The sequence below is a fragment of the Cuculus canorus genome, chromosome Z (assembly GCF_017976375.1).
Source record: "Cuculus canorus isolate bCucCan1 chromosome Z, bCucCan1.pri, whole genome shotgun sequence".
NCBI classification, from domain to species: domain Eukaryota; kingdom Metazoa; phylum Chordata; class Aves; order Cuculiformes; family Cuculidae; genus Cuculus; species Cuculus canorus.
In genome coordinates, this window is record NC_071441.1 from 2,057,479 (window position 1) to 2,068,387 (window position 10,909).

Genomic DNA, 10,909 nt, shown 5'->3' on the forward strand with positions numbered 1-10,909 from the left:
CAAACGAGGCCCCGCCCCCACCCGCCCGGCTCTGAGCCAGCAGAGCTCGCAGTTCACGAGCAGAGTCGCAGAGGGGATTCTGTTCCTCTGCTCTGGTGAGAGCTCACCGGCAGTGCTGTGTGCAGTTCTGGAGTCTTCAGCACAGGGAGGACATGAGGCTGTTGGGGCGATGCCAGACGAGGCCACGAGGATGATCTGAGGGCTGGAGCAGCTCCCATAGGAGAACAGGCTAGGAGAGTTGGGGTTGTCCAGCCCAGAGATGAGAAAGCTCTCCTGACAGCTTAGAGCACCTTCCAGAGTGGAAAGGGGCTCCAGGAAAGCTGGGCAGGGGCTCTTGAACAGGAAGTGCAGGGCTAGGACGAAGGGGAACTGTTCAGAGCTGAACGAAGGGAGATTGAGTTGGGATCTTAGGAAGAAATGTTTTGCTGTGAGGGTGGGGAGGCCCTGGCCCAGGTTGCCCAGAGCAGTGGTGGCTGCCCCATCCCTGGAGGTGGTCAAGGCCAGGTTGGATGGGACTTGGCACAACCTGATCCAGTGGGAGGTGTCCCTGCCCATGCAGGGGGCGGAACTGGATGGGCTTTGAGGTCCCTTCCAACCCAACCCATTCCAGGATTCCCAAGACGCTGGCAGCAGGGTCCCGTGGGGGTGGGCTGGGTGCTGCCAGAAGGCTGGGGCTGCTCCCAAGGAGGGAGAGAGCAGGGGGCACCAAGCTCCTGCACTGGGGCAGAAGCAGCGATGCAGGGGGATGGGAGCCTTTCTGCCCTCAGTCTGGTGTGTCAGGGCCTGTCCCAGACGTGCCGTGCTCCATCGTGGCAGCGCAACTGCATGTGAAGCATTGCATGGGCTTGTGGTGACCCAAGAGCAGGACTCGGCCAGGCCCCCACTTTTGCACTCAGCAGAGTTCACTGCACCCTCTCACAGCCCTCTCCCTGCTCTTCTGCTTTCTTAGACATCTGCTGGTTGCCCGTGTACACAAAGCTGAACGAAGCTGTGCACTACATCTGTACTTCTCGTCAGCTGTGCAGAGAAGGTACTCCTGCCCCTCACTGCCTGGGCAGAGCTGCTTCTCCCAGGTCTCCCATCTCCAGTGTTCTGGTCCTGCTGGCAGGTGTGCCCCTTCTCACGCTCCCCGTTTTGTCTTTGTGCCAGGAGAACAGCAGGAAGATGAAGTTTATGCACAGCATCGGAGCCCTCTGCCAAGGTGCCAAGTCCTGCTTGTTGTGAGAGCTGGACATGTTCTGCCGTGGCTATAAGGTGGTGGAGGAAGTTGAGATGAGAGGATAGGCAGGAGCTCAGCGGAAGAGGGCAAAGCTTGGTCAGCGTGAAGGGAAATGGCCTCAAGTTGCACCAGGGGAGGTGTATGTTGGGTATTGGAACAATTTAGTTATGGAAAGGGGGGTGAAGTGTTGGAAGAGGCTATCTAGGGAAGTGGTGGAGTCTCCATCCGTGGAGGGGTTCAAAACACGTAGAGATGTGACGCTTTGGGACAGACTTTAGTACACCTGGTAGGGCTGGCCTGACAGTTGGAGTGGATGAGCTCAGAGGTCTTCTCCAACCTTAAAGGTTATATGATACTGTGAGGGTGTGGTGGCACTGGGTGTTCCTGCTGCCAAGTCCCATACCAGTTGTGCTTCGCAGGCACTGCTGCAAGAGGAATGCAGGAACGACTACGTCCACTTGGAGCTGTGGCAGAAAACCATATGTGCGGTCACCGAATTGAGGTACCTGAACATTCCTACCTGAGACAGCCGAGGTCCATGTCCACATGTACAAGGCCTTCAGGTACCGCTCCCAGCACCAGTGCTGAACTGGCCCCTCTCTTTGCAGCTCCATGGAAAGACTGCTGGAAGGAAGTTCCTGACACAAACCTGCCTGACAACACTCTTGCCCCTTTCTATAAAAGTAAAGGAGCTTTTTGAGACAGAAACAGACACTGGTCCCTGCACCGCGGTGAGTGCTGAGTGAGCTACAGGAGCCCCCAGGCCCTCTGGGCTGCTCCCTGGCCACCCTGTGCTGCAATGCCACCAGAGGGCCAAGGCAGGGGCTCTGCTTTGCTTGCCCACCTTCATCCCCTTCCCATGTTCTGGCCACCTCCAGTGCCATGGGATGCTCTGTGCTTTGGGTCTCTGCCAGGCACGCCTGGGAGTCCTGCCTTGGCACTGAGAGGTAACATCAGCCTCCCAGTGGTGAGAGGGACAGCAGAAAATTGTGCCACGATCCTTTCTCTTCTTTGCAGACTCTGGAGGCCCTAGACAAGATGATGGAGTAGTTGGTGTGCATCATTTTGGTTGCTAGAGTCACTGAGGAACTGCAGAACATCTTCCAAGTCTGCATCTGTGACCAGTTAAGTGCTGAGGGGCTGCTTCTCACCCTGGGGGGAGGGGATGTCCACTCTGGAGTCGATGGTGCACACCTCAGTGCCAGGCAGATACAGGCCTGCTGGGAGACTGCTCAGCCCCTCTAGGAACCAGGGGCTGCCCACCAGGCTCTTCCCACATAGGGCTGCTGCCCAGTTGTCGGCTCTGTGAGCTGGAGCCAGCATCACCCTGCAAAGTCCCGACTTGCCAGGGATCCAGCCCTGGGCACCCTCTTGCCCTCAGCACTTTTATACGACTTCACCTGCAAGCAAGAAAGTAAGAGATGTTGTGTTGGGCTTCATCCCTCCACGCAGACATCTACTGAGAGTTCTGCTTCTCTTTAAACATCATTAGATCTTAAGGATAGTGATGATAGGGTTTACCTTGGTGGTGGAGGAAGCTGCTTTGTCCTATTGATCTTCTGCCTTTTCTCCACTCTTCAGGCAGGTTAATGCCTATGGATGAAGAACACCTCCCTGACCGATTTTCTCAGCACCAAGGACTTTCTTGTGGTAATGAGCTCTCTTGCTGGGACTGCCCTGCCAGGCATAGACAGGGAACTTGTAGGAGTAAAGGCATGGAGACTCAGTGGCACTGGTGTGGCCCCAGCGTGGCCCCACTGCCCTAGCTAGGAGTTCCTGCTGTCCCCGAGCAGGGACGATGGGAGGGCTGCACTCCAGGGTCCCAGCAGCGCCTCCAGTCTCCTGGCCACCAGCAAGCTCTGGCTGGCTTGGGGGCCACCCACTGTGTGCTTGAGCCTAACCTTCCTCCCTCCCACTAGGGGCCCTGTCCCCCCATCCCCTGAGAGAGCACTCTGAAGCCTTGGAGCACTAGCGGGCATATGGCCCAGTAGTTTTGGGAATGCTCATCCCTAACGTGGTTGATGGAGCTAGTGGGAAGCACTGGGTGGCCAGGAGAGCACGCTGACGGGCCTTGCACAAGCCCATGGCCATTCAGCTGCACCTCCAGAGCTGTCCCGCACTTCCAGTATCCGAATGCAGCTCTGGAGCATTTCCCCTCCTATCAGCCATGGTAATGCTCCAGCTCACCACGTGCAGAGACAAATTGGTTCTCAAGTCCTGCTCTGCTTCTTCCTGCCAGAAGCTCACTCAGGTGAGAGAATGAGCCATTGGGTGCCTCAGAGAGCAGCTGAAGAGCGTGGTATGCAAGCACAAGAGCCTGATGAAGAGCAGTGAGAATGGCTCTGCTCCTGCTCTTCCTGCACTTGAGAAATGAAACGGTGAGTGTGGCCAAGGGACAGATTTCAAGGCTGAGCCGTGATGCAGCGGGTGTGGCCTGGGGTTGCAGCAGAGCCAGTGCAGTGGAGGCAGCTGGGGCTTGTGGTCGGGGAGGTGGAGCAGATACCGAGTGGCCAGGACAGGTTCTGCTGTGGCTACAAGGTGATGGAGAAGATCAAGGCAAGAGGACAGGCAGAAGAGTGCAAAGCTTGGTCAGCATGAGGGGAAACGGCCTTAAGTTGTGCCAAGACAGTTCTACAGCGAAGTTCGCGTGCCATCTGCTGTTGGAACCTCTACTCTGACATTTAATGTTGTGCTTTACATAAAGCAGCCAAACCAAGAGTCAGAATTCTTGCTTTTTTTTCTTCTCCCTAGCCAAACTTTTCCCTGAAAATTAATTTTGTGTTTATAGATGTGGAAAATAAAAGTGGATCTCCTGATGGTTTTGAGAGTAGGATTAATGATGTTCTTGAAGCCGAAATCCAATTCTCTGTTGCCAGTTCCTTGATTTTACGGGTTTCAAGGACTGCGTGGAAGGTGAGAAAAGAAAAAGAGACCCCTCTCCCTCAAATCTAATCCTTCGCTGCCCCTAGTACTTGGGGAGCAGCATTCCCAATTACAGGCCAGTGTGCCCAGTGCAATCCCAGTGTACCCACTGACAGCCCAGTGCTCCCAGTTCCAGCTGGTGTGCCCAGTGCCAGTCTAGTGTTCCCAATTCCAGCCCAGTATGCCTAGTGCCAGTCCAGTGTGCCCAGTGACAGACCAGCATACCAAATGCCGGCCCAGTGTGCCCAGTACCAGCTCAGTGTGCCCAGTGCTATATCAGTGCTCCCAGTCCCAGCCCCGTGCTCCCAGTCCCAGCCCCGTGCTCCCAGTCCCAGCCTAGTGCTCCCAGTCCCTGCCCAGTGCTCCCAGTCCCAGCCTAGTGCTCCCAGTCCCAGCCCAGTGCTCCCAGTCCATGCCCCGTGCTCCCACTCCCGGCCCCGTGCTCCCAGTCCCGGCCCCGAGCTCCCAGTCCCAGCCCAGTGCTCCCAGTCCTTGCCCCGTGCTCCCAGTCCTTGCCCCGTGCTCCCAGTCCTTGCCCAGTGCTCCCAGTCCCAGCCCCGAGCTCCCACTCCCAGCCCCGAGCACACAGGGCTCGCTAACGTGGCCGCCACGTTCGCAGTCTCTGCGCTCACAGAATCCCGGGCCGCTCAGTGGAGCCGAACCCTCCTTCTTCCTGAATGCCATGCGCTGCACGGGCTGCAGCTATTTGAGAACCCCCCGGCGGAGCGAGTCTGGCGCACTCTAATACCGAGCGAAGAGCCGCCGGCCGCGCCCCCGACACCTCCCTCTGCGACGGGCGGTGGCGCCCCACGCCGCTCCCTCGGGGCCCCAGAGCCGCGCTTGGTCCCGGCTGTTCTGCAGCCTCTCGAACCTTCGGCACCGCTCCCGGCGAGGAGCGGGAGGAGCGCGGTCCCGACTCAGCCTCCGGGGGAAGTGGATCGGCTCCGCCTCGGGGCCGGAGCGGGGGGCGCGGGGCTCGGGGCCGCCCGCTCAGCCGCTCCTCGTCAGACTTGTTCTCCAGCCCCTCACCAGCTTCGTTGCTCTTCTCTGGACACACTCCAGAGCCTCAACATCCTTCTTGTGGTGAGGGGCCCAGAACTGAACACAGTACTCGAGGTGCGGTCTCACCAGTGCTGAGTACAGAGGGAGAATCACCTCCTTGGACCTGCTGGTGACCCCATTTCTGATCCAAGCCAAGATGCCGTTGGCCTTCTTGGCCCCCTGGGCACACTGCTGGCTCATGTTCAGTCGCTGTCAATCAACACCCTCAGGTCCTCTCCTCTGTGCAGCTCTCCAGCCACTCTTCCCCCAGTCTGTAGCGCTGCATAGGGTTGTTGTGCCCCAAGTGCAGGACCCGGCATTTGGCCTTGTTAAACCTCATCCCACTGGTCTCGGCCCAGCAGTCCATCCTGTTCAGATCCCTTTGCAGAGCCTCCCTACCCTCCAGCAGATCCACACTTCCTCCCAGCTTAGTGTCATCTGCAAACTTGCTGAGGGTGCACTCAATGCCTTCATCCAGGTCATTGATAAAGACATTGAACAGAGCTGGACCCAGTAGTGAGTATCTCATCTTCCAATGAGTAAGTAATACACATTGCTCCACTGCACACGAAATACATCAGGACTCTTACCACAATAACATGTGTCACTGTTGACAGAGCGCTGTCTCCCGCCATTAGCATGCGAAGTAGGACGCCATTAGTGCAAAATGTTAACAGTGTCTTTGGAGAAACCCTATTGAACAATTCATGAAGAGACTTCAGTCCTTCACACCATTGAAATCACGCTAGCTTTCCAACACTTAATGCAAATTAAATCATTAACAGCTGCTCACCAGAAACAAAGTTAGATTCTGGTTCTCCCAGGGAATTCATGCATCCTATTTGTTGGCAAACAATGCCTATTCCCAGAGAGTTCCTAAGGAATCTTAGTGCTTCCGCTCCAAACCTTCAGGCAATGGATTAATTAACTAATTAATTAATTAATTAATAAACAGTCAAGCCAAATAGAACTTTGAGAATCATTCCATGTTGTTTACTTTACAGGAATATTCAGCATGGACTGCTTTGGAAAAACAGGTGGCAATTCTTCAGCACATGCTTCCATATCGTTTTGTATTTGCCCACACCAGACTGAATCCCAAAGAAATCAGCTGATCCTTTTCAAATGCTTTATTTTTTCCTCTTCAAGAACTTCAAAATCTTTAAAAGGTACTATTCTAGAGTTAGCTGGGCAAGGAAAAGCAGCGATTGCCATACTCCACGGCACTGTCACTTTAAGTACTCTGAAGTTCCTTTGCATTAGGAACTCTCACTCTACAGCATCCCTCAGGTGTGCTGCTCTGCCTACTTAGCTTCAAAGCTGGAAGAACTTTCGGATCTAGCCATGTTAAAAGTAGCGAGAAAAAAAAGAGGGGAAAGCGTAGGCTTGATCTGAAAGTAAGACAAAGAATTCCACTCACACACTCCCAATCAGAAAGGAAGAGAAAAGACCTGCAATTCATAGAATCATAGAATCACCAGGTTGGAAGGGACCCACTGGATCATCGAGTCCAACATCCTTCTTGTGGTGAGGGGCCCAGAACTGAACACAGTACTCAAGGTGCGGTGTCACCAGCGCTGAGTACAGAGGGAGAATAACCTCCCTGGACCTGCTGGTCACACCGTTTCTGATACAAGCCAAGATGCCGTTGGCCTTCTTGGCCCCCTGGGCACACTGCTGGCTCATGTTCAATCGGCTGTCAACCATTACCCCCAGGTCCTTCTCCTCCGTGCAGCTCTCCAGCCACTCTTCCCCCAGTCTGTAGCACTGCATAGGGTTGTTGTGCCCCAAGTGCAGGACCCGGCATTTGGCCGTGTTGAACCTCATCCCATTGGTCTCAGCCCAGCAGTCCAGCCTGTTCAGATCCCTTTGCAGATCCCCCTACCCTCCAGCAGATCCACAGTTCCACCCAGCACAGTGTCATCTGCAAACTTGCTAACGGTGCACTCAATGCTTTCATCCAGGTCATTGATAAAGACATTGAACAGAGCTGGACCCGTATCCCAAATATACGGTAGCTTATATGTACATAAGATTTAAGACAGCAACATGCGATCGACTGGCTATAAGAAATGTTCTGAGTACCTGCTTTCTAATCGGACCTGATAACCAACTGTCTGGCCAATCTTTTCTCCTCTTTCTGCTGCCACTCTTTCAGCCACAGCAACGGCTGCCAGACGTCTCGGCTGAGTGCAAAATATACAGCAGGGAGTCCCATTTTTGTAACAGTCATCCAGAAGGAACTGAGGGATCTGTAAAGAGAAGTGATTTCAAGTTCCTGTCAGTTTGATAAAGTCATAGCTTTTTTACCAGGAAACAATTTAACTGCATCTCAATATTACAGAGGTTGCAAGGCAATTCACAAGAAGATTATCATTGTAAATGTGCTTAAAAGAATAGAAAGACAGCGATTATAAATTTCGGACACACGTGGAGCCGCTTTGAGCCCCACTCCTTGCGTGCAGCCTCCTGGTACCATGAGGAAGGGGGCTGGAAGAGACAAGTATGAGCCTACTGCTACATCAAAGCATGGTACAAAGAAGAAAAAGGGGAAGAAGGAGAAGGACATGGAGGAGCTTCAAAAGGAAGTCTCAGTAGATGACCACAAGCTGAGCCTTGATGGGCTTTATAGTAAATAAGGAACAGACTTGAGTCGGGGTTTGACTTCTGCACGTGCAGCTGAGATTATGGCTCGTGATAGCCCAGATTCCTTCACACCCCCACCAACCACTCCTGAATGCGTCAAGTTCTGTCCGCAGCTCTTTGGAGGATTCTCGCTACTCTTGTGGATTGGTGCTATTCTCTGTTTTGTGGCATACGGCATAGAAAGTCTGTCAGAGGGCAGGGACAACAATGATAACCTGTACCTGGGTGTTGTGTTGGCATGTGGTTATCATTACTGGCTGGTTCTCTTATTACCCAGAAGCAAAAAGTTCCAGCATCATAGAGTCCTTCAAGAACATGGTGCCTCAGCAAGTTCTTGTAATCAGAAATGCTGAGAAGATGAGCATAAATGCTGAACGTGTTGTAGTTGGAGATCTAGTAGAGGTGAAAGGAGGAGACAGAATTCCAGCTGACCTTTGGATCATATCTGCACATGGTTGCAAGGTGGACAACTCCTCGCTTACTGGTGAATCAGAGCCTCAGACCAGGTCTCCAGAACCCGGTGGAGACCAGGAACGTTGCCTTCTTTTCCACCAACTGTGTGGAAGGTACTGCCCGTGGCATTGTCATTAGCACTGGGGATCGCACTGTGATGGGCTGTATTGCCAGTCTGGCTTCTGGTCTGGAAGGGGGGGAAACTCCAATTGCCATGGAGATTGAACACTTTATTCACCTCACCACTGGAGTGGCTGTGTTCCTGGGTGTCACCTTTTTCATCCTTTAACTCATCCTTGACTACACAGGGCTGCACCTTGTAATCTTCCTCGTCGGGATCGTTGTTGCCAATGTCCCCGAGGGGCTGCTTGCTACTGTCACAGTATGTCTGACACTAAGAACCAAGCATATGGCTCATAAGAACTGTTTGGTGAAGAACCTGGAAGCCCTGGAAAGCCTAGGCTCCACATCCACTATGTGTTCTGACAAGACAGGCACTCTTGACACGGAATCACACAACGGTTGCACACATGTGGTTTGACAATCAGATTCATGAGGCTGATACTACAGAGAACCAGACTGGTGCTTCCTTTGGCAAGAGCTCAGCTACTTGGACCGCTTTGTCCAGAGCTGCAGGTGTCTGCTGTGTTTCAAGGCAACCAGGAAAATGTACCAATTCTTAAGAGAGCAGTGGCAGGAGACGCCTCTGAGTCTGCACTTCTGAAAGGCATTGAACTGTGCTATGGTTCTGTCAAGGAGGTGGGAGATAGGTATCCCAAAGTGGTGGAAATACCATTTAACACTACCATCAAGTAGCAGTTGTCTAGCCACAAAAATGCAAACCTATCAGAATCCCATTACTTGCTGGTGATGAAGGGAGCTCCAGAGAGGATCTTGGATCACTGCAGCACCATTCTTATTCATGGCAAAGAGCAACCACTGGATGAGGAAATGAAAGATGCTTTTCAGAATGCCTGCCTTGAGTGGGGAGGCCTCAGGGAGAGAGTGTTGGGATTCTTTCACTTGGCTCTGCCTGATGATCAATTCCCTGAAGGCTTCTGGTTCGATCCAGATGACTTGAACTTCCCTGTAGACAAACTCTGCTTTGTGAGATTGATGTCTATGATTGACTCTCCTCGTGCTGCTGTGCCGGATGCTGTTGGCAAAAGCAGAAGCACTGGGAGTTGTTATGTCAAGGTTGTTAATGGTTACTGGTGACCATCTGATCACAGCCAAAGCCATTGCCAAGCATGTTGGCATCATCTCTGAGGGGAGTGAAACAGTAGAAGATATTGGTGCTTGACTCAACATTCCTGTCAGCCAGGTCAATCCTAGGGATGCCAAAGCTTATGTTGTTCATGGCTCAGATTTGAAGGACGTGACTAGTGAGCAACTGGATGATATCCTGATGCACCATACAGAAATTAACTTTGCCAGGCCATCTCCTCAGCAGAAGCTTATTATTGTGGAAGGCTGTCAGCAACAGGGTACCATTGTCAGCAGTCACGGGTGATGGCGTGAATGATTCCCCAGCCCTGAAGAAAGCTGACAGTGGTGTTGCTTTGGGTACATGATTCTCTTGGATGATAACTTTGTCTACATTGTCATTGGAGTTGAAGAAGGGCATCTGATCTTTCATAACCTGAAGAAGTCTATTGCTTACACCTTGATCAGTAACATCTCTGAAATCATGCCATTCCTGAACGCAAACATACCCCTTCCACTGGGAATGGTCACGATCCTCTGCATTGACTTGGGCACTGACACGGTCCCTGCTATCTCCCTGCCGTATGAGCAAGCAGAGGGTGACATCATGAAGAGGCAGCCTAGAAATCCCAAAACGGACAAGCTGGTGAATGAATGGCTGATCAGTGTGGGCTATGGGCAGACTGGTATGATCCAGGCCCTTGGAGGTTTCTTCACCTATTTTGTAATCATGGCAGAGAATGGGTTCTGGCCTTCTGGCTTGCCAGGGATCAGAATTCAGTGGGATGACCAATGGGTTAATGATGTGCAAGACAGCTATGGGCAGCAATCGACTTATGAATAGAGGAAAATACTTCTAGGTAATCTTTCATTTCATCACAAAAGTATTCCACATGGAAGTAGCTTTAGAAGGAAAGAGGCTTTAGAAAATCAGGGCTACTTTCCCTTCCAGGTTTTATATTACTGTAATGAAAAACCAGTATTGGTCACAAAACTGTGCAGAAATATCATAGTGCAGGGATCACTTCTTCAAGTGCTCGAGGGGCCAGTGCTCCCCATAGAGCTGCAGGTGCTGCTCCAGGGCCATGTGCTGCCGGCACAGCTCAGGCAGCAGCTCCCGGTAACCACTGGAGAAGAGGATCTCCTGTTTGGGCTTCGGCTTCCACTCCCTTGAACACCTCCAGCACCTGTGGGGTGGGAGCTGGCCTTTTCCTGACCGAAATCTCAAGGATCCTCCGCAATATCGAAGCATCCCCACCAAAATCCCAGGGCTTCCTCCCAGAATTCAAGGTTCCTCCTTATAAATCCCACCAGATCCACCAACCCCCAGACTGCAGCATCCCCAGTGCCAGCCCAATGCTCCCAATTCCAGCTCAGTGTTCCCAGTTCCAGCCTGGTGTGCTCAGTGCCAGCCCAGTGTGC

The 10,909-nt window shown here is 52.7% G+C and overlaps 1 pseudogene; it reads left to right on the top strand.

The window, feature by feature from the left end:
• Nucleotides 1-6,740: 6,740 nt before the first annotated feature.
• LOC104060232 (sodium/potassium-transporting ATPase subunit alpha-1-like) lies at nt 6,741-10,661 on the top strand (annotated as a pseudogene).
• The last annotated feature ends 248 nt before the right edge of the window (nt 10,662-10,909 follow it).